The sequence below is a fragment of the Papio anubis genome, chromosome 11, assembly GCF_008728515.1.
Source record: "Papio anubis isolate 15944 chromosome 11, Panubis1.0, whole genome shotgun sequence".
NCBI classification, from domain to species: domain Eukaryota; kingdom Metazoa; phylum Chordata; class Mammalia; order Primates; family Cercopithecidae; genus Papio; species Papio anubis.
Genome location: NC_044986.1, coordinates 72,119,258 through 72,142,038, shown reverse-complemented (window position 1 = coordinate 72,142,038; position 22,781 = coordinate 72,119,258). Strand labels below are relative to the sequence as shown.

General features: G+C 43.0%; 1 protein-coding gene across 8 annotated transcripts in view; it reads right to left on the bottom strand.

Annotated features, from left to right (window-relative positions):
* LRMDA (leucine rich melanocyte differentiation associated) overlaps window positions 1-22,781 on the bottom strand; it is a 1,152,373-nt gene that overhangs the window by 1,072,302 nt on the left and 57,290 nt on the right. The gene's annotated exons all lie outside the window — the stretch shown is intronic.

The following is a 22,781-nucleotide window of genomic DNA, read 5'->3' as shown; positions in this document are numbered from 1 at the left end:
TTTTTAATCTGTAAAAGGTGAGGCTCTTCCCAAAATCAATCCCAAAATCAATACAGTAGATGCCAGTGTGGGCACAGAAGGGAAGAGAGAAAACGGGGACTGTTACCATGTCAACTGCCTTGTTTTTCCTCCAGGCATCCAGCTATGGAATGAGCAGGTACAAACTCAGATCAGTGGCCTGGCCTTTTTTGGATATGTGTGGCTATTTCAGAAAAGGATGACCCACTCTCCTGCCTCAGGGACTAGGCCAACCCCATCCTCCCTGGGCTTGCTCATCTCCTCCCACTAACTTCTCTTCTGTCTCCATGGCCAACACCCCCACCTCTTTCAGCCTTACCTCCAGACCAGCCTCTTCCTTCCCCCAGAGGAACTGTCACAGACCACCATCCATTCAATTGGCCAAGAGAGCAAACCTGAATTTGCTGTCTCAAGAGGCTTCAGCTTGGAGCTGGTAGATTTCATCTATCCAAATCTCAATCACCCTTCAGAACTCAGCTCGAATTCTATTTCTTCCCCCAAGGAGCCTCTCATACCCTCATGTGTTAGACGTCTTGGATCACTCCACCCGCTCTAGTGCTCTTAAGCAACCATTAACACTCAACATGTCAGGAACAAGTTTTAGTCCAAAACTACAGTGTGTAACACACAAGTCCTCTTCCCAGGGACCCAACAGCATATGTGCTTTTCTTCGCCTCTGACTCTCCTCCCCAGAGCCCAGGAAATCTCCACCTAGTACTCAGAGTCAGCCAGTTCTTCTGTCACCATGCATTCTCCCAAATCTTTTTTCCTTATATTTGGGCTTAAACTTTTGACATTCAAAAGCCAGGATGGGACTCTCCTCTCCTCTGTTTTCTGTCATGCCATCACTTGTGGAAGAAAGTAAGCACCAAGTACCCAAGTTGAAGGGAAGGAAGGAATAGCAAGGGGTCCAAAGAAATGCAGATTTTCAAAAGTAAAGGGAAATGCAAAGCTCAATGATTATCTCAAATTAAATATCCTGTCACACAAACATTTATTGATTGCCTCTTCTGTGCTAGGTACTCCGCCAGGCATTTTTGTTTCTGGTCTCGCATTTGAATTCAGGGCAACCCTGTCTGTTTCAGAGGAAAAAATAGACTGGGTGGGCAGACAACTTCCTCAGAGTCACACAATCAGTAGCCCCACTTGCAGTCTGTCCTCTGCCTCAGACAGGCTGTAAGAGCCTCAAGACTGGGGCTGTAAGCTCACCCATACACCAGGAGATAAGGCGAAGTGGTTCAACATAAGAAGTGAGTAAATTCTGGCCGGGCGCGGTGGCTCAAGCCTGTAATCCCAGCACTTTGGGAGGCCGAGACGGGCGGATCACAAGGTCAGGAGATCGAGACCATCCTGGCTAACACAGTGAAACCCCATCTCTACTAAAAAAAAAAAAAAAAAAAAAAAAAAAAAAAAAAAAAAAAAGAAGTGAGCAAATTCAGATCCCTTATTTTGCAGATAGAGAAACTGAGGCCAGAAAACTGAAGTGACTTGCCCAGTGTCTCCTGACCAAAAGAAAAATGAGCATTAAATGACGAGAAGGGAAATAATGAAGTGAAAAGGATGGTTGACCTCAAATAGAAACATGGATGCTAGTCCCAGTTCTGCCACCAATCAAGACACCCTACCTCTCTGGGGCTCAGTGTCATCTGTAAAATAAAGCCTGGAAGAAATACAGCAAATCATGATGTCAACAGATATCAGAGACACCCTTCTGGCATCAGTATTCTGTAACCCTCAGAGAGCCACAGTCTTAAAGTCTAGTGCTCTTTCTAGACACAATCTTAAAAGTAGAAGACTAAATAATATGCATATGTCACATTATACAAAAACATGGTGTGGAAGCAGAAAGTAAAAGGAAATTTTAAGTCTTGATATGAGTTTTGAGTTCAATATTTGCTTTTTTTTTCTTTTTCCTCCTGGTAAAATTGCTTAAGAGTATTATACACATATACATACAGGCCATCCAACCTCTCTAGCCACGTGGGTTTCTGCTCCCAGACAACACTGCACCACGAAGAGGGTGGGAGATGTCAGCCAGCAACAGTGGCCCATGAGGGTCAACAAAGAGCAGCCAAGCACTCCCACTGTCACCACCCTAAAACACCTGGTCGAGTCTGATTAATGAGATGAGGACCAGATGCTTAAAAATGTCTGCTAAATTAAAAGAAAAAAAAAAGAAACAAAGAGAAAAGGAAAGGAAACCAGAAGCCTGCCTTTAATATAGTGCACTTTGTTATCTGTAATGTCTTTCAACCACAGATAACAGAATCAACCACATGGAATCTAAGATGCATGCCAGGTGAAAAAACACCATAAAGACATAATAAAAAGTTCCACCAGTGCCCATAAATTGCTGGGGGACTGTTACAAGGGCAGAGTCATAAATTCTTAACGTTTCCCAAATTAGAGGGTACCAACACATATGCAAATATATTTGTGTGGGTAATTGAGGGCTAAAAATCTTACATTAAGCACAGCTACCTCCTTCAAACGCTGTTAGGGGAGCCTCCGACAGGCACACACATACAGCACAAACTGTAGGAATTCAATTTGGAAACCATCATCTAAAGCACAGAGGAGAACAGGAAAGTCATATTGCTATAATGCTTAGATTATCAATCATCTTGACAGTTTATTGGCTTTATCACCACACATACCATTAAAATGATGTCTGGCCTAGACTGTCAGGAGCAAACATTAAACAGACCAGGATTAAAAAGCAGATCCCAAACAGCACTCCAGTCAAGTTTCCCTTCCACTCTGAAATTAGTTAGAGCTGACTAAGAAACTGGCGCTAGACTTTGAAGAAATATACAGCCCAAAAGGCTGCGAGTCAACTCAGACCTGACAAGCTGATAGGTAATGTCATGTTATGGCAAATCTGACTCTCCTGTGGTTGATTTATCACGTACTCTGTGAAACAGAATGATTGCTAACGGTGGAAGGGAGAGGGAGGAAAAAAACACCACCATAATTTGCCTCTTCTTGCAACCAAGGGCTTGCATCAAAAGGGCCAAGCCAGCTCCCTGAAGTGGGGTAGGAATGCTAATAAATTCACACTACTGAGCAAACATATTAACATTACCCCCACACAGGTTATTAAAGTAATTTTACAGATTCAGAAGAACTGAACAGGCAGCGGAAGAGACATTCATAATTCAAGAGCTCTAGACAGCGAAAGAGTTACGAACCCTATACGTTTTTAAAATGCTTCTGCATGTGTCACTTTGGCAAGGAAATCTCAACACAATTAAAACTATACTAGCACATCAATAGGGCTCAATTGAGAGCTGTGTACCTGCCTTTTACTAGGCCAGGGCTTTATAGATGCCTCAGGAAGAAAAGGGAAATAGGAAATTCACCACTAATTAAAGGGAACCTTCTGTGCCTAAGGACAAATGGTGGCATTTCTAAAATATATATAAAAGAAACACATTTTCAAATCACTGCCAAGGGTTTGGCTCTTTCACAGTCCCTAGAACTATTCTGTGTTTGTTTGGAAGTTACAGAGCTATTCTGTTTGTGATTAATAGTTTGCTTTCCAGGACAAATAAGTCATTAAGAAGGGTAGGGTGGGGCACAAAGAGAAGTGACAGGATAGGAACTGGCTCCAAAACAATGCAAGTAAGAAATTCAGACCACATTTTTCAATCTTTCACTCCATTGCTTATTTACCCAAGTGAGGTCCCCTGCCTGTCTCTCTGGGTGACTTCAACATGACCCTTTAAGTGAAAAAACTCATTGGGACACCACATCAGAGGCCCTTTCTCTACTTCCTTTCCCCTAGCTGGGCTTTTTGGTACCTTGAAAACTCAGCTAATTCATTATTCAGAAAAGAATCTGGAAAATGATGGCATAAAAGTAGCCCCAGGAGGCATGAAGAAGCTGCTTCAGCAGAGCTCCTGCCTTCACTGGGGTACCCCTGTGACACTCCAGGGTCGCCCCCAATAGGCTATAGTGCCATTTTGTGATGCTTCCAGCCAGCCATCTTTCTCCAAGCAGTGCCATCCTGTTTTGTTGGTTGTATGCTGGAGTGGAGAAACTGACAATACACCATTTTCCCAGGGAGAGTCACTCCCTGTACAACAGATGTCACCAGGAAAAAAAAAAAAAAAAGATGCCAGAACACAAGGCTTGTACACAGCTGAGCAAACACTGAACTTTGCACCTGAATGAGCATCTGGGTTTGAGAGACCAGGCAAGACCCACCCACATCTCCAAACATGCACTCACCCAACCACAGCACAACTCTCCCCAAGCCTGGAGAGGGCTAAACGGGAAAAGGGCAACCAGCATCCAAGCTCCTCAGACCAGGAACTTCCTCTGCCATCGCTTCTGGCTCAGGTTTCCAAAGCACTTTCACTAAGGGCGAGAAGAGAACTTCCCACAACAACCCCCTCATGCCAGGAAACAGAAAGAATCTCTGCTTTCACACTCCAAGACACCAAGGCACCAAGATTTCCACAGGGAAAGATGTAGCAGTCAGTGAAATCAATCATCATGGTCACTGGGCACCGGCCAAGGGACCAGCATGGCACTGAACTCTACAGGGGACACATGGGACTTTTAAAACATGGTCCATGTCTCCACCAAGCCTACAACCAACCCAGCTGGGGGCCATGATTGGCTTATCACCAAATAGATGGAGAGTTTCATGGTTTGCTCTCGCCACTGGCCCATGAGCTCCTGCAGGGCAGGGACCATATCTCACTGATCTGCTGGACACCAAAAAACAACAGAAATGAATGAAAAAAATAAATGAAGGATTGATTTTTTTAAGAAATCAGAAAATAACAAGCAGAGGGTAAAAAGGCAGAACTGTTAGTTGGTTTGGAAATCCCAGCTTTGCTGCCAATTCAAGCCATTCTCCACTCAGTAACTTAGAGAAATCAGACAGAGGAGTGGCAGAAAGTTGAACAAATGTGTTTTTTCTCTAAGTTCTCTCAAAATGCCATCCTACTCCCCATCACGCCTGCAGAATGCCATGTCCATCTTATCCTGAGCGTCTATGTTTGGGATCACTCAGCCTGGTTGTAATCAGAAAGGTAAGGCAGGACAGGATTAGTGGGAGTACTATTAAGAAATGAAACAACGGAGGTTTATTTTAGCTTGTTCTACTTATGGTTCATTGACTTCTACCCTGAAAACAGCTCCAAACGACTCCCAGGGGTCAGCCAAACACTAAGTTCACTGCAGGTTTTCTCACTGTGAAACTAATAAGCCTTAAAGGCTCTGTGTTTGTATTTTAGGTGCTACTACAAGAGGGATAAGGGGAGGAGAGTGAATATGGCCCATAGTAGACTCTTAATAAACATGTGTTGAATGAAACTGAGACACACAATAGTAACCTGGAAAGTTAAATAATTCAGCATGAGAGTTAGACAGAAAAGACACACCATCGGCATAAGAACTGCTGTCATTACACCATGTGGTGACAGGAGCAATGAGTGTTAAAAATTCACCTAAAGGAGCAGCTGGAGTAGGGGTGGAGGGATCGGGGACAGCTTTATGCAAAAGGTAGAAATCAGCTGGTCAGGGAAACATGAAAGAAGGGCATTCCAGGCAGGAAGAATATGGGGGTCCAGCGGTGCAGCAAGTACACCGAAGTGGTAGAACACAGGGCTCATGGAGGGAAGTCAGGGGAGCTGAGATGGGATGCAGGAGAGACTGTAAGGATCTAAACAGCACAAAATGAACATCTAACCCTTGCTCCTTCTCTTCTCCTGCCAACTGGTCCTCTTCCATGTTGTGACTGTGCCACTGCGGTAGAGACTGCTGACTGTCCCCTAATTACCTACAACTATGTGTGGCCATGAGACTCAGTTCTGACCCTTGGGATGCAAGCAACTTCTGGGTGGTGACCTTGAAGGGAAAAATCTAGAATGTGAACATAGTAGTGAGCCAGCTATAACCATGCTAAGGACAATGGTCTAGAGATGGCAGAGCAATGAAACGGAAGGATTCTAGAAGTACAATGCCATGAGACCACCAGATCAGCCCTGGAGCGCTTACACTTGGACTGAGATGAGAGCAATCCATTTCCCTCGTTAGCTACTCTTGAGTCCTGTTTTAACAGCCAAACCTGTGTCATAACTAAAATGACCCTTATTCATCCCATTTCCAAGCCAAGCACTCAGGTGTGATCCGGGACTCCTTCCTCTCTTTCCCATAACCTCTCTCTCACCTAGTTTTTCTGATGTTAATCTGTATCGATCACTCAAACTTGCCTTCTATACTCCCTCTCACTGCAACAGCCAAGGATGACATGATCTACCCATACCTACTCTGACCTCCCCCAATCCATTTATCCACGCTGTAGCCAGAGTGATTCTTTTTCTAGACACAAATCTGATAAAAGTCCCCTGATTAAATTGCCAGTGTTTCCCATTGTTCTCAGGGTAACAATAAAAATCTTTATACACACCGTACAAGACTCAGCACGGTAATCCCTACCTGCCCCTCTTATGCTACACTCCACACCAACCTTCTACTAGTTCCTAATGCTTTCTTCTCCCACAGGGCCTTTGCACATGCTGTTCCCACTGCCTAGAATGCTTTTTCCTCCCCTCCTTGTTTAGATAAGTCCTATGTATCCTTCAGATCTTAACCTAATACCCTGCTTAGAGAAGATGACTTCCCTATTACTACCCCCTATTACTACAGACACTATTACATGCATTTATCCTATGAGGCTGTCTTACAACATCTCCATTTATTATTGGCCAAGCCTCTGATATGACTTACTTTCCATTAAGTAATAAAATATGAAGTGAATTTTACATTTAGTTGATTCATGTCACTTCCTCCCTGCCCCATCCCCACCAGCCCCACCCACGACTGAAAGCTCAGCAAGGGTAGAGACATCCTTGTGTTGAGCTCCCTCCTGAATCCCTAGCACTTAGCATAATGCATGGCACATAGAGGCACTTAACAAATATGGGGTGCGGTGGCTCACGCCTAAAACCCCAGCACTTCAGGAGGCCGAGGCAGGCGGATCGCTTAAGCTCAGGAGTTTGACACCAGCCTAGACAACGTGGTAAAATTCCATCTCTACAAAAAAAATACAAACATTAGCCAGGCACTACTCAGGAGGCTGAGGTGGGAGGATCACCTGAGCCCAGGAAGGTCAATGCTGCAGTGAGCCATGATTATTGCACCACTGCACTTCAGAGCCTGAGTGGTAGAGTGAGACCCTGTCTCAAAACAAAAAAACGGGATTAATAAATAAATGACCTAACACACAAATAAATGAATGGATGGCCCTGGTAACTTCAATTCCTTATGCTTCATTAATACCCCTTATTATCTGGTATATGGCTAATCAAATACCCTTACACTTCCAGATTGTTGACCTTTCCAAATGAAGCCAAGGCTCTCACAACTGAATACAGAATAAATATCCCATCTGTTCTCCCTCTCTCAGGTTCTTCCCCCATAAAGACAACCTACTGTGAGAGTGTAGTTTCTTGTATACTTTACTCCCAATATAACTACTGTAATACCAAAAAAAAAAATCCCAGAGGAACTGAGTATCACTAGCACTTAATGACCCATTAGACAGCCACCTCAATGCAAACCAGAAGGTGGTTAATGCTCTAACAAACTGATTCTAAACCAAGGTAACAGAGGGTGACAAAGGGATTACAGCTTCTATAAACCAATAGTCATGGTTTATAACGCTAATATTTTATTAACCTAATGGAAAATAGGGCATACCAGATTCATGACCAATTATAAAGCAAGACAACTAAATCATGGGGGCTGTGGCCAAGTTCCCCCTAAATGTCTGAGTCCACAGGCCTAATGTCATTTGAATCCCCATATTTTTCCTTTAAACATCCACCACCACCCCTGCCCTATACACACATACAGTAGCAACAGTCTCTAGCACGAGAAGCCGCAATGCCCAAACTGCATAATGCAGTGTTCTAGAAGAAGACAACTTCTCTAAAAGTCAGCTGGCTTCACATTCAGGTGCAAACTTATTTTTTAAAGAAGGCAAGCACAATTGCAGTACCTGTAATAAAAAAAATTAAAAATAAAAAATAAAAAAAAACAACAGGCTATCAACTAACAGTGGGCAGCCTCACGTCCAAAACGGACATTCCCTAGAGAATGCAGTCCCTGCCTGGCTTTTGCGCTTTTACACAGTGAGAATTAAAAAGGCTTCCTGCACCTGTTGCCTACTCACCCTACCACCGACGCTTCAGTGTTTTGAGTCTCAGGTTCAATGTGAGAAAGGGAGCAAATGATACAAATAGGTGCTGCTGTGGGTTGCAGGGTGGTGTGGGCTGTGCAGGGGGCGTGCAGGCCACACAGGAAAGAGAAGAGAAGGTTGCCTATACCTGGGGACTGCAGGACTGGGCAGGGAAGAACAGCACCAGTCAGGACAAGAAGAGGGAGAAGTATACCTGCAAAACTCCCATGACATGGAGGTTTGTTTACCTATATAACAAACCTGCATATGTACCCCTGAACCTAAAATAAAAGTTAAAAATGAACAAATATAAAATAAGAAGAGAAAGATGTGTGTACCCAGTAGTGCCTCAGGAGGCCTCTGAACCCTTTGGAAGAAACAGCAAGAGTAAACTTAAGCCCATACTTGCACCTGCCTGAGTTCAAGAGCCAACCAGGCCCTGAGGCCAGGATCAGCTAGAGGTGAACCTGACATAAGTCATTCCCAAAGACACTTATTGTACCAGCTTCTTCCCAAAGAAACACTGGTGGTTTAGCTAGGGCTGTTCCTCTTCTCTGTAGAAGAGTAAACAAAGGCCCATAGGATTGGCCCCATTAATTCAACTCAGAGATCAATCAAAAAAAATCTAAAAGGCAAAAAGGTATATAACTTGTTCTCCGGACTGGTTGGGTCAACAATAATCCTCTCCCAAACTGTGCCCAACAACAGGGGAATGGTGAAATAGATCATGAACAACAGTCAGTGTTGCCGAAGCCACAGGGCTCACCCCTGTGCTGCTGCTGTCCTCCTCAGCTTCCTGGGCACACGGCTGGACTTAATTTCCCAGCCTCCTTTCAGCAACAGTCTTACCAATGAAATGTGAAAGAAAATGAGGTGTGTGACTTTCGGGCTAAGACAGTTAAGAGTGGCATGCCTTCTCCATGATCTCTTTCCCCACTCACCAGAACTGGGAGAGCTCCAAAGAAAGAGGGGAGAGCAGAGCCACAAGAACAGAACCTGGGCCCCTGAATGGTGGCAGGACACACAGCTCCCCTCCCAACCTCCCTGCACTTCACACACACTCTGCTTTCCATTTAAGACAGCAACATTCACAATAGCAAAGACTTGGAATCAACCCAAATGTCCATCAGTGACAGACTGGATTAAGAAAATGTGGCACATATACACCATGGAATACTATGCAGCCATAAAAAAAGGATGAGTTCGTGTCCTTTGTAGGAACATGGATGCAGCTGGAAACCATCATTCTCAGCAAACTATCGCGAGAACAGAAAACCAAACACTGCATGTTCTCACTCATAGGTGGGAACTGAACAATGAGATCACTTGGACTCGGGAAGGGGAACATCACACACCAGGGCCTATTATGGGGAGGCGGGAGGGGGGAGGAATTGCATTGGGAGTTATACCTGATGTAAAGGACGAGTTGAAGAGTGCTGACAAGTTGATGGGTGCAGCACACCAACAGGGCACAAGTATACATATGTAACAAACCTGCATGTTATACACATGTACCCTAGAACTTAAAGTATAATAATAAAAAATAAAAGACAGCAACAAACAGGTTGGGTACAGTGGCTCATGTCTGTAACCCCCACACTTCAGGAGATTGAGGTGGGAGGATCACTTGAGGCCAGGAGTTCAAGACCAGCTTGGGCAACATAGTAAGACTCTTTCTCTAAAAGAAAAAGGAGAAAGCAATAAATAGACTTGGATCATGTTAAGTCACTAAGACCTGGGAGCAATTTTAAATAGCAATATCTTTCCTGACTAAAAGAATAATTCAAATGTCATTAGCATCTGGTCTGAGACCTATTTTGGCTATGTATATTTGTAGTGCAGATATACCCTCTTGGTTATTCTGGACTCTGGTTATAGTTAATACTTGGTTTGTATTCTCTCCATTGGGTTATTGAATCAAAATTAGGATAAAAATTTCACCATAGAAAGCCCTCAATATGGAAAAGCCAACAGCAAACATTCACAGGATGACCTCATTCCACGTCTATAAACAGGCCCACGACACCTGCCTTTCCTGCTCCTTCTGGCCTCTCTTTCAATAGACAGGATGCACAAGGAACCCAATACTTTTACAGACATCTTAGGTCAGTCAATAGTAAGAAAAAAAAATCATTTAAACATACACCAGGAAAGTGTGGGAGCAACTGGGAACACATTTTGCAGAGTATAAATATGAATTCCTTTCGATGGAACAAGTTGTCATCTACTCCCTTGTCTGAAACTACCAATTAAAAATACCAAAGAAAGAATTGTACATATTCAGGACTATTATCATTGATCAAAATAGAGTAAACAGATTCCTACTGGGGTAATAGGTGGGAAAAGAAAAGGCACTTTAAAAGAAAACAGTATCCCAATACCCTGCATCTCTGAAGTACCCCAGGAGGCACACTTTGTGATAGCTGAAGCCTAGACTTGCATTCCTACAGAGATGTCATAGATGACTGACACCTGCAATGGGAAAGTCTGTGTCTTGAAGCAGAGACAACATGCAAAGAAGAGACTTGAGAATCTGTCCAGGAGACTGACAACAGGTTGCAGAGTTCCATTCTGGAGTTGGGGAAGACTACTATCCAAATAAACAGATTTGGATAGGCTTTAGCTCTGTGTCCCCACCAAATCTCATCTCGAACTGTAATCAAGGGAGGGACCTGGTGGGAGGTGATTGGATCATAGGGGTGGCTTTCCCCCCATACTGTAATCGTGATAGTGAGTGAGTTCTCACAAGATCTGGCAGTTTTATAAGGGACTCTTCCCCCTTCGCACACTTTCTCCCTCCTGCCACCATGTAAGACGTGCCTGTTTCCCCTTCTGCCATGATTGTAAGTTTCCTGAGGCCTCCCTAGCCATGCAGAACTGTGAGTCCATCAAACCCCTTTCCTTTATAAATTACTCAGTCTCAGGTAGCATCTTTTTTTGTAGCAGTGTGAAAACGGACTAATATACTCCCATTGCTAAGTATTTACTGCACATCTACTATATCACTTGAATACCTGTTGTAGAAACTGAATTTGACTATTTCAGAGCTGAAAGAACTCTTAAGAGATCATCTGTCCCTTCTCAGCTATGAGACCCTTGCTTGACTCCTCAGCCTCAGTTTCTTCTGTAGAACAGAGATAATAATATCCTTCACCCTATGATAAGATTCTGAGATTATTATCTGACAGGTGCAAAGCACTTAGCAAAGGTGGGCCCACAATTTATCTTAGTGATCATCAGAATAAGAGTTACCATTAGAAGGGCTCAGTTGTGTGTGTGCCTGTGTATTATCAGTGTTCCAGAGAGGTCTGGGGGTCACTGGAAGACTCCTGCGAGGAGCAACAGGGGTTCAATCAGGATGGTCTCCAGCCCCCTATCTCACTCAGAAGCAGCTCACTGTGGGGCTATTTGACATATTAGGATTCCACATAACACATCACTCAACTAAAACGTTCTATTGCTTAGCAGGAAAAAAAAAGTTTGGAAAACACTGATTTAAACCCCTCCTCCCTTTTCTCAACCAATGAGGAAATGAGATGTTGGAAAACGGAAGTTAATCTAGGTTTCCTGGCTCTCAGCTCAACTACCTTTTCATTGAATCAGGCCGGAGCTGACAAGGGGAAGGAACCAAGTTTCTTCTTCCAGCCAAACCTGGGGCTCTGGTCTCCAGACCTTGGCTCTGACTAATGGGCATCTCTAGACACCTTGGTACCTCAGGGGAGAAAGCAGTGTTACCCATCACTGCCTCCTACTGAGGTGAAAACAATCCCTCCTACCACCATCCCAATGCTGTTGTGAGCACCTCCCCACACACTGTGTCAGAGGAGGCTGTCTATACACCGAAGGCACTGCTCAGGCCAACTCCCAGCCCAAGTCTCAGTACTGGGAGAATCATAGTCCCGATTGTGGCTTTAATTATAACCGCAGTAGCCAGCAGTCATTGAGCATTTGCTTTTTGCCAGGCACTATGCTAAGCACTGCACACACCTTACGTCATGTAAACTTCAAGACAGTTCTCTGAAGTAAAGTGCTATTACCATCTCCATTTTGCAGAAAAGACAGTGAAGGCCCAGAAAGTAAGCACCTGGGCCTGCTCATCCTGCTGGGGAGTACGAAGCCAAACCCTCACCCCGGGCAGCTTGGCTTCACTTCCCATCCTCTCATCACTAGTCCACATATTGTTCCCCAATCTCAGACCCACAAACCTGGAAAAGATACACAGGCAGGGAGAGATGAATTCCACGGACTAGGCAAGGATAGCTGTACTTTAGGAAGCAGGGACAGGAAAATAGCTGGGAAGCTAGAAGACTTTTGAATTAGAAACTGCACATCTCAAGCAAGCTGGGATGCAACACAGAAAGCATCAGCACCTCTTTCATCAATCTGGAAAAACGACCAGGAGGAGGAGAAATTTCAGAGGGTGTCTAGATTCCAGGCTCCAGGCTGTCTCCATCACCTCCTTCTCCACCACCACCCTTCCCTCCTGCCTCCAGGTTCCCAGCCTGTGCATCCAGATCAGCACGTTCTCACCTGGGCCTGCACACAGTAGGCACTCAAACACATACCCACTTTCCACCTGCTTTTTCTTCACCCACAGCGCCTCCTCCAGTTCATCCTCCCAAAACCAACTCACTCCCGCTTCAGGCTTCTGAGAGGCAGAGGATTCGTGGAAGGCCACACCCCTGTTAATACTTTGCCAACTCACCCCATTCTCCCCACCCCTTTATATTCCCCCATTATTCCTGGATCAGTTTCCTCACCCTGTGCTAATTCCTCTCCCTCTCCAGTGTTTATACCCTTCAGATATTTGCAGGCTATTATGATGTACCCACTTAGTCAAGCAGCACACATTAAATTCTTTTCATCTTTCCTCATAAATCAATCCCTTAATCCTTCCAAGCCCTTTAATCATACTAGCTGCTCCTCTCTGAACTCCGTCCAGTTTCCCCAAGTCTCTGATAATGTTGTGACACAGGGCTGGATGCAAGGTTCCAGCTGCTGACTCACCAAACTCCTTAAATGTCAAGGGGCTTGATGCACACACACACACATGCACACGCAAACACTCGTGCGCACACACATGTGGCTCCATCTAGGAGGTGGAGCTCCTGAACTCCCAGCACCCTTCCTACAGCCACAATATCACAAATGACTGTGAGTATCTATACGGACACGGACACGTTCAAGCATTTTCGTGCCACACAGAACTTAAAGTGGAAAAAAAAAAAAAGCCGCAGAAAGTTTTACAGTCCCATAAGATTTTGACTAGCTATTCCCACACATTCCCCAACAATAGAGATAATGCCTCTGAGATCAAAGGGGACTTAGGGATCAAGGAAAATGTCATACTGGAGCACCACAGGCAAAGTAAAACCACAATAAGACACCATCATATACCCAACAGAATGCCTACAATGAAAAACTGACAACACTAAATGTTGGTGAGGACACGGAGCAACCAGAACTTTCATACTTTGTTGGTGGAAGTAAAAATGAAACAGCCACTTTGGGGAAAACTGGAAAATTCTTATTAAAACTAAATGTGCATCTCCCCTAGGACCCATTATTTATGTATTTCCACTTCCATGTATTTGCTCAAGAGAAGTGAAAATATATATATAAACAAAGGCTTGTGTATGTGTTCACAGCAGCTTAAGACCAAAAACCTGGAAACAGCTTAAGTGACATTCAACAGGAGAATGGGCAAAGCACAGTAGATGCATACAACAGGCTATTCAACAACAAGAAAAACCAAACTACTGGTACATACAACAGGAATAAATTTCAAATGTGCCATGCTGATGGAAGAAGACTCCCGTACACAAAAATACATACTATATGATCCCAATTGTGTGAAGTCATAAAACAGGTAAAATTAAGCCATGGTGGAAAAGAAGAAAAAAAAAGAGTGATTGTCTATGGAGGGGAGGGAGCAGGAATTAGCTGAGAAGGGACATAAGACAACTTTCTGGGTTGAGATCAGGATTTACACTTTGATAGGGGTTTGGATTACACGGATGCATGTATTTATCAAAACTCACAGAATGGCACACTTAGCGTTCATGCATTTCTCAAAAAAAAAAAATACTGAACACTAGAAAATGATAGAAACGCTGAGTGTCCAGGGTGAGGGATACTGATGTCTGCAACTTACTATGAAATGTGTGAAAAAAGCAAGATGGATCGATGGATGGCTAGAGGTGAAATGAAGCAAGCAGAGCAAATGTCAATGGAAGAATCTGAATAGTGGGTATATTCATGTGTCCACTATACAATCCTTCAAACTTTTCTGTATGATAGAAATTTTTCATTATAAAATGTTAGAGTTCAAAAAAAAAAGCACTAGATCTTTCCATTCTTGACGTCCTGGAAACCCTGGAGCTGTGAATGCCACCCTGACATGTATGTAGCATGATTTTATCATCTCATCACTATCTCAACTACCTGCTTTGTTCTGGGTGTGACCAACTCTCCCAGTCACCCTTCCCCACCCATGCATATGTCTTTCATTCTCTTTTCTTCATTCTCTGTCAATCTCTAGATCCCTTTAAAGAAAAGGAAAAAAAAAAAGTTAGGCCAGGAGTTCTTAACCTAGGATTCCTGAGGGGAGAGGGCAGGGGGTGGGGTCCACAGGTCACATATACACATATGTGTATACACCCCTCTTGTATACTCATATGTGCATAGACCCCTCATGCATATACACATGTGTATACACCTCATGTATAAACATATGTGCATTTTTCTGAGAAGTGGGTCCATAGCTCTCGTAAGATTCTCAGAGATCTGTGGCCCAGAAAGTCTCAAAGTACAGCTTGAAGTCCTATTCAACTGCACTTCCAAAAGTATGCTAGGTCAGTTCATGCTTCCAATTTAGAAACCACCTGTGTTTCTAGTTGTCAAAGCGCCTTCTCATGGTATACCCATCTCACATAAAGGGAGAAGGGGGCTGCTTGAAAAACAATCATGTGTTCCTGAACAACATCTCTAGCCATGCACAATAAGATGAGGGTTATTACATGTAAAATAAAACAACTAATAAAATTAAGATATAGACTATTGCTCAAGTTTTTAAGTTTTTGATCATAAAACAAATGAAACATTTACTAAGCGCTTAGCATAGTGATTGCTTACAAGAGAAATTAACTTTTGTTGAGGACCTACTATGTGCTAAGCACTTTACATATGTTCTCATTTAATTTCATTCTCCATTGAGTTATATCTCACTAGCCCTGTTTTATAGATTTTTTTAAAAAACCACTGAGCCTCAAATAAATTATCCCCCAAAAGTCATCCAGCAAGAGGATTTGAACCCAGGTCTCTCGGCCTCCAAAGTCCATTCTCTTCAAAGTCTCTTTAAGCAAAAATTTCATGTACCACAATCATAGTTCCTAGATCTCTGTTTAAAACTCCTGGATTTCAAATATTGTCTCACTAACTGTAAAAGTGCTCAAAATGACCCAGAGGTACAAACATTCCAGAATGCAAAAATTATCTGCTCAGACTACCCTTTGTCTTCAGAGGTAGCACAGCTCATCAGATTACATGTCCCAATTCCTGACTTGGAGAACTCCACTGCTGCCAAAGGACAGAGAGCAGATGGGCTGACATGTAAGAAGAGACACAGCAATGTCATCTGCAGCATCATCCTGCCTCAAAGCACCTTTGTGCTCAGCGGAAGGACCTGTCTTTCCTAGAGCTTGGGGACCACCACAAGCAACACCACCTGGGTTTGCAACAGCTGAGACTATAAAGAGCCAGCCACCCCAAGGCATTGCCTTCATCTTCTATCTGAGAATTCTTTAAAGTTAGTCTGTTCACAGGAGGGTGGATGCATGACACTGGCCTTGACTTTTGGATTCCAGGGACTTCTATGAGGTAAAGTGTACTCATCCCCATAAGTGGCAGGACTCTGGATCTCAAGGGGGTTGTCCTTTGGCCCAGCTGCCTACAGGCAAGAAAGGGGGGAAGTTTCTAGAGATAAATGACAGTCATGATCCAATGAAGGGCAAAAAGCTGAGAGGCTTCCAAGAACCATTCTCAGCTCTTTGGTCACTTTTTCCTCTGTACGGCAGGCCTTGATGTTTTAGCTGCATGAAAACGTTATGAGGAGGAGAAATGAAGACTTGGCACTCAAAAAAATGACCCCCTTCATCCCCACCATCTTAATATTGATAAAAGTACGTTAAAACAAACATCAAGGGAAACCTTGAAAGGGAAAAGAAAATAAAACATAAAAGGCCAGTCTGAGAAATATATGGAACTAGGGAGGGGCATTTCAACTAAAGCTTGGAAAATAGAAGGAAGGGAGGGAGGGAGGAAGGGAGAAGGAGACAGAAAGAGAGAGAGAAAGAGAATACAATAGATGAATGAATTGATAGGCAGAGTCTACAGGTGGCCTACCCCAATATCCATTCTCCCATTCTCCCTCAGGAATAGAACCTCAAATTTTAGCAGGGCACAATGCCACCCAGGTAAAGGACTGCAATTCTCTGCCTCCTTTGCAGCTAGCTGTGGCCTTATGTCTGGACTGCTATATAAGATTTCTAAAAAGACTCCTTAAAAGGCAAGAGCAAATGTCCTTCTTTCTGCCTTTCTTCCTGCTGCCAGCCTGCAATGTGGACATGATAGCCAGACTTTTAGCTGCCATCCTGGACCATGAGGTTTAGTCCAAGATCCCATACCTGAAAGAGAGCAGAGTAGAAAGCTGGAAGGAGCCTATCAGCCCAAGACTGTCAGCCTCTAGGCCTCTTTTACATGAGAAAGAAACAGGCTGGGCACGGTGGCTCACGCCTGTAATCCTAGTACTCTGGGAGGCCAAGGTGGGTGGATCACTTGAGATCAGAAGTTCAAGACCAGCCTGGCCAACATGGCAAAACCCCATCTCTACTAAAAATACAAAAATTAGCCGGGTATGGTGATACACACCTGTAATCCCAGCTACTCTGGAGGCTGAGGCCTGAGAATTCTTGAACCCAGGAGGCAGAGTTTGCAGTGAGTAAGATCACAGCACTGTACTCCAGCCTGGGCAACAACAACAACAAAAAAGGAACAAACATAAACCTTGTTTCAGCGGCTGGTAACTGGAGTTATCTATCCTATGCAATTGAACCTAATTCTAACTGATATAGAGAAGTGGATGGGTGAATACATGAATAATATCTCTTTAGAAAGTTGTTTCAACAGCCGCTAGTGGAAACTACCACACCCTAATCACAGCTCTAGTCTCTAACTAGCCCCGACTACCCAGATTAGAAAGGATTGATTACCAAAAGTAGGAGCCACCATATCTCTAAAGACAAGAAGTAAACGACCACTATTTTCAGGCTACTAAATCAAAGCCATCATTTCAAGCAAATTCACCTGTTCAGAGCATTCGGCGGAAAGAAACATGGATTCATCATTAATTAGGCCTCAGCAGCCCCACTTCATAGCACATGAACTCTACAATGCCTATTTTCACTTAAGGAAAATTTAGAGAGAGAATTGCATGCTTTAAACAAGTAAATCTGGTTGGGCGTGGTGGCTGACGCCTGTAATCCCAACACTTTGGGAGGCCACGGTGGGAGGATCACTTGAGCCCAGGAGTTTGAGACCAGTCGGGGTAATACAGTGAGACTCTGTCTCTAAAAAATAATAATAATTTACATACATACATACACATACACACACACACACACACACACACGCACACACATAAATTTCAGGCAAGTCAGTCAGGGAGAGTCAAGACCAAGAGCTACCTAATGATGTGATGGGGAATAAGAAATAGGAAACTGTGACTAGTCTTTCCAGGCACTCTTCTCCCCTCAATTATGACTGAGTAGGATAAAGAAAGCTTCCTTGAAATAATTTCCAAGAGCAGGCCTGCACCCATGGGGATGTCTCACCACACATGTAATTCCAAGGCCACAGTCAGCAGTTACCCAACAGCAGGGAAGATGAGGCCAGTGTTCCAGGAGGTGCCAAATTTTAAGGATGTGACTTAACCATCTCAACCAAGAGAATGACAGGATATCTTCCATTACACCGCCAACAGTCACAGTTTCTCCCTAGCACTCTTCGGAAGGGTGGCTTCAGAGCGCAGTAGCCCAGTCTGTGTGTCAGTCAGGGATTGAGAGAACATACCTTCAACCCACAAGGACTGCATGGGCTCCCTCAGCTTCCCATGTGCCATTTTCCCATTCTGATTTCATGGACTTCACACACATACACACCCCCCAACCTCAACTCTCCATGGTACTCTCTTCACGGAGATCCCAAAGAGTCAAAACTTGTAAGATTTCACTCACTTCCCGACCTGGGAAAACTTGTTTTCCAAGGATATCCAAGAAGGGAAAGCCATATTTTAGGACCTCAAGGTTGGATTTTGGTGATAAAGTTTTAAATTGCTGTCCATTATTAATCTCAAACGCACAGCAGTCAGCCCTGAGATCTGCAATTATAACAATTCATAAAAACAGCCCCTTTGTTAGTTGCGCTTGAAGAGCTTTTGAAATATAATTGCAATGCAGTGCAAAGTAAAATAAAAATTCAGATTTTCTTTTACCGAGGCCATGAACAATACTGTCCTTTTTACAGCAGCGGAAAGCCTCAAGACATCCGTTATATTCCTTCAATGAGCTTTGTTCAATAAATGCTAAGCCTTGAAGCTTTTAAATGTATTAAAGTGATTATGATATCATCACTCCAAAGGCACTTCAATAGAACATTAAGACAGAAACAATTTTCCTCCACACAAACGGCATAACAGTAACAAAAAGTTGATTAAATGCACATTGTATCAAAAATATTTTTGGTATTTATAGACATATGTAGATAACATTAACTGTAACCCACACCATGGGCAGGGAAGAGAAGAGAAAATAATAAAAGCATTAGAGGGAGAGCAAATTTTAACAATAAATCTTCAAAACTTAAACTGTGGTTTGTGACTTTGCTTGTGGATTTATAGTCAAAATCACACTACATAAAAGAGAATAAGGCTCAAAATTAATAAATTCTAGAGGAGAACAAGTCTTTCTTTTCTCTTCTCATAAGCCCAAATACATTCCCCACTCACATACGCCATACTTCCTTAAATGCCTCAACGTGACGACTGGCAGGAAATGTGAATCAATTTATTTAAAATTTCATTTAACATACTGCAGGCAGGCAATGACTCCACAAGGGGCAGATGCCTAAAGCGTCAAACCAGGAGGTGTAGAGAGGTTAGGAAGGAGGGCAAGAGGTGGGGTCAGAGCAAAACCGCAAGATGTAAGATTCTCTTTGTTGCAGGCTCGTTACAGAACGCTCTTAGCACAGATAAGGGGATTATGAATTCACATGTGAATTTATCCCCTATTAAACTTTCAGCAAAAGGGTCAGTTGGCTGGAATGGCAAAGCCAAGGCACCATGGTCACATGCCAAGGCAGAAATTACTTGTAGGCTCTCCTGACAGATGTAAGAAAAAGGGGACGTTTCAGCCCTTTCTCTGAGTGTGTCTACATTAACATCTACATCTGCTTGGTTCTCTGTCCCGCTATTTTGCTCAGCTTTATCTTGAGGGCACCATTCCCAAGGTGTTTAAAACTTGACCATACCCCTTTCCAGGGTGGTTATTTTTTGTAGCAGCTATTTATATAGTAAGGATATCAACCCTATGCTTGTCATAGTCGTTACAAACATTTATCAATTGTTTTGCTCTTACGTTTGCTCATGGAGTTTTATAAGACAAAGGAGTTTCCCATCTTGAAATTAAGAAAGAGGAACATATTCCAAGGAACAAAGGGAGACCTCAGGGAGGACAGAGAAGAAAGCACATTCTCAAACCAGTCAAGACCAAATCCCTACATCTGACCAAGTGCCATTCAACTTGTCTTATCCCCTAGGCCAAAGAGAAAGTGTCTATGTTTCTCAGTGGAAAACACTCTATAAACAATGCTGACTATACAAGAAAAGCCACTGACAAGGCCTTTTATTACCCAACTTGGGGCCCTTGTGATTTTCTTTATGGGAGAGTATCCTTGTCCATCACTCCAAGCACTGCTCCCTGGCCCTGGCGGCTTCTTAAACCAGCCCAGAGAAAGTAATACATAACAAAGGGCCAAGAAAAATGGGAAATAAAGACCATACAGTGGGTGACAAGTTCCCCCACTCAAGCAACTAGCCAGTGCCGCAGGCCAGAATTGATTTTCTATATGACATCAGAAAGGATTACCTCTCCCCCACAATACCGCCCAGGGGGATGGAGTGCAAATCATAATTAATTCAGGCAAATTCAATTCTGAGAGTCCGAGTGACAAATACTTTCCTTATAATATAAAGCACAGTCTCAAAACATCTTAAAACAGTTGGTGGGAGCTATAGCAACACACTCAATGCAATAATGACACGAAGCTACACAATAAAAGGCCTACAACCAAATAATAATTCTTCCAAGTCAGGAAAGAATATTCTTTCAGAAAATAAATTCAAGCTTCAAAGAAAATGCATTTCTATTAATAATGCTGCCTCTCCTTCCTTCCTGATGGTATGGGGTAGGCGGGAGTGGAGGTCAATTTAATTCCTTAACTATCTTGGTCCACTAGGCCCACAAAAAAAAAAATTCTCTGTTAGAGGAAAAAGTATTACTGTGCTCCTGACACAAGGAATCGGATGGGAGAGGAGAGGTTGCTTCCATTGCAAATGTGACCTAAACCCCTAAGAACCTAAAAACAGTATCACAGTCAACAACACATCAGCCACATCAGCAGAGGAGTATCAGTGATACCCATACTTCAAAACAGACAAAACACAATTTCTTCTTGGCTTCAGAGTCTAGACCATTGAGTGGTAGGGTCACACAAAGGGAAAAACATTGGATCAGTAGGCAGATATCCCAAAATCTAGTTGCAATCCCTGAACTAATCAACTAGAGGCCTTGGGATAATTAATGCCTCTCTGGAGGGCCTGAGTCTCCTCTCTAAAATGAAATGGTTGACTTTCATGTCTCCATATGTTTGTTCAATTCTAATATTCTATAACTGTGTGATTATTACAATCTTCCTAACGATATTCTGCTTAGAATTAGGTTAAATGAGTTTCTATTCCTTGACCCCAACAGCTAGGCAAGGGTGAAAACATGCTGAGTGAAAAAGAAGCTGACATTCTAGAATTCACAATTAGAGGGTTAGCCCCAAAGCAGAAAATCAGAAGTTGACTGTGTGTGTGTGTGTGTGTGTGTATGTCATATGTGCACATACATCTTCTTGGCCAAAATACTTCTCATCATCACTAATTTTTATTAAGTGCCCATCAGAGAACATCTCTATTTAGTTAATTATATGTGTTCAGAAAGGTTGATAGGAGTAGACTTTGAAACCAGATGACATTCCAGCTCCTTGGGCAAGTTACATAACATCTTGGAGCCTCTATCTCTTCCATCTAGAGAGTAGCAAAGATAATAAACAGTGCCTTACACATAGGATTATTGTAAGACACAAATGAGATGAGCCACATAAAGCAGGCAAAGTAATTGCTATAATCATTATTCCTTACCATTACCACCACCATTACTGCCTCTATCAATATCCCATTGGGTTGTTGTAAGAGTTAAATGAGAACACGTATAAACAATTGAGCACTAGTACCTGATACATAGTAAAAGATAATAAATATTGCCATTATTCTTATCATCCATGACAGTCATCCATGGAGCATTATTATACTATCCTCATCAAATAAGCTCGTAGCATTTCTCTTAAGTCCAATCCTTGTTTTTCCCCAACAAGGACCATTTTCAATGGAATAGTTCTAGCACCCAAGCCCCCTCAAGCACAAACTACAAACCCCAAACAATCTAACACGTCCTGGTGATAACAAGGCTTGGTGAGAGGAACCAAGGAGTAGAGGCTGGAAGGCTTATTTTCCTCTTTTTAAAACGTAAGAAGGTAAGAGCTGATGAGCTCAGAGCCCACTTCAAACTCCAACATCGTACAATCCTACTTGCCAGCCATTAAAAAGTGTGGCTCACACACAGGATCCAACTTCCTCTCACACAAGTCTTAATGTTTGAGAATCCCAAATAAACAACTTGAAATCCAAAGGACTAACTTTCACATACAGCTGAAAGGGCAACTTATTGGGGGTTGTTAGCAAAATCTGGGCTTGGCCCAATTTTGTTCTTCATATGAAATAATGAGATGAATATTTCTGGACACCAAGTCATAGAGACCAGTCAAGGAAGTTTTCAGCTACCCCCTTTTGTTTCCTTAGAACAATATTCAGCAACACTCCATTTCATTGTCATTCTCAGCTAGTGAAATTTCTTTTTTTTTTTTTTTTTTTTTTACTAAAAATCCAAGGAGGTTGACATAGTTTTGTCCACAACGGGGTGACTGCTGCACAGTGAGATGTCCTAACTCTTTACTCCATGGCTGAGGCAGTCCAGCAAGGAGATCCCTCTCTGGTTCTTACAAGCCACATGAAATAACAAGTAGGCATTACATCCTCCTTTGGTTGTAACCTATGTAATTTATCTTTCTGGGAAAGGTGCACAAGGTCGTAGAGGGACTCATGTAAGAACTCATGTGAGGACTGAGATAA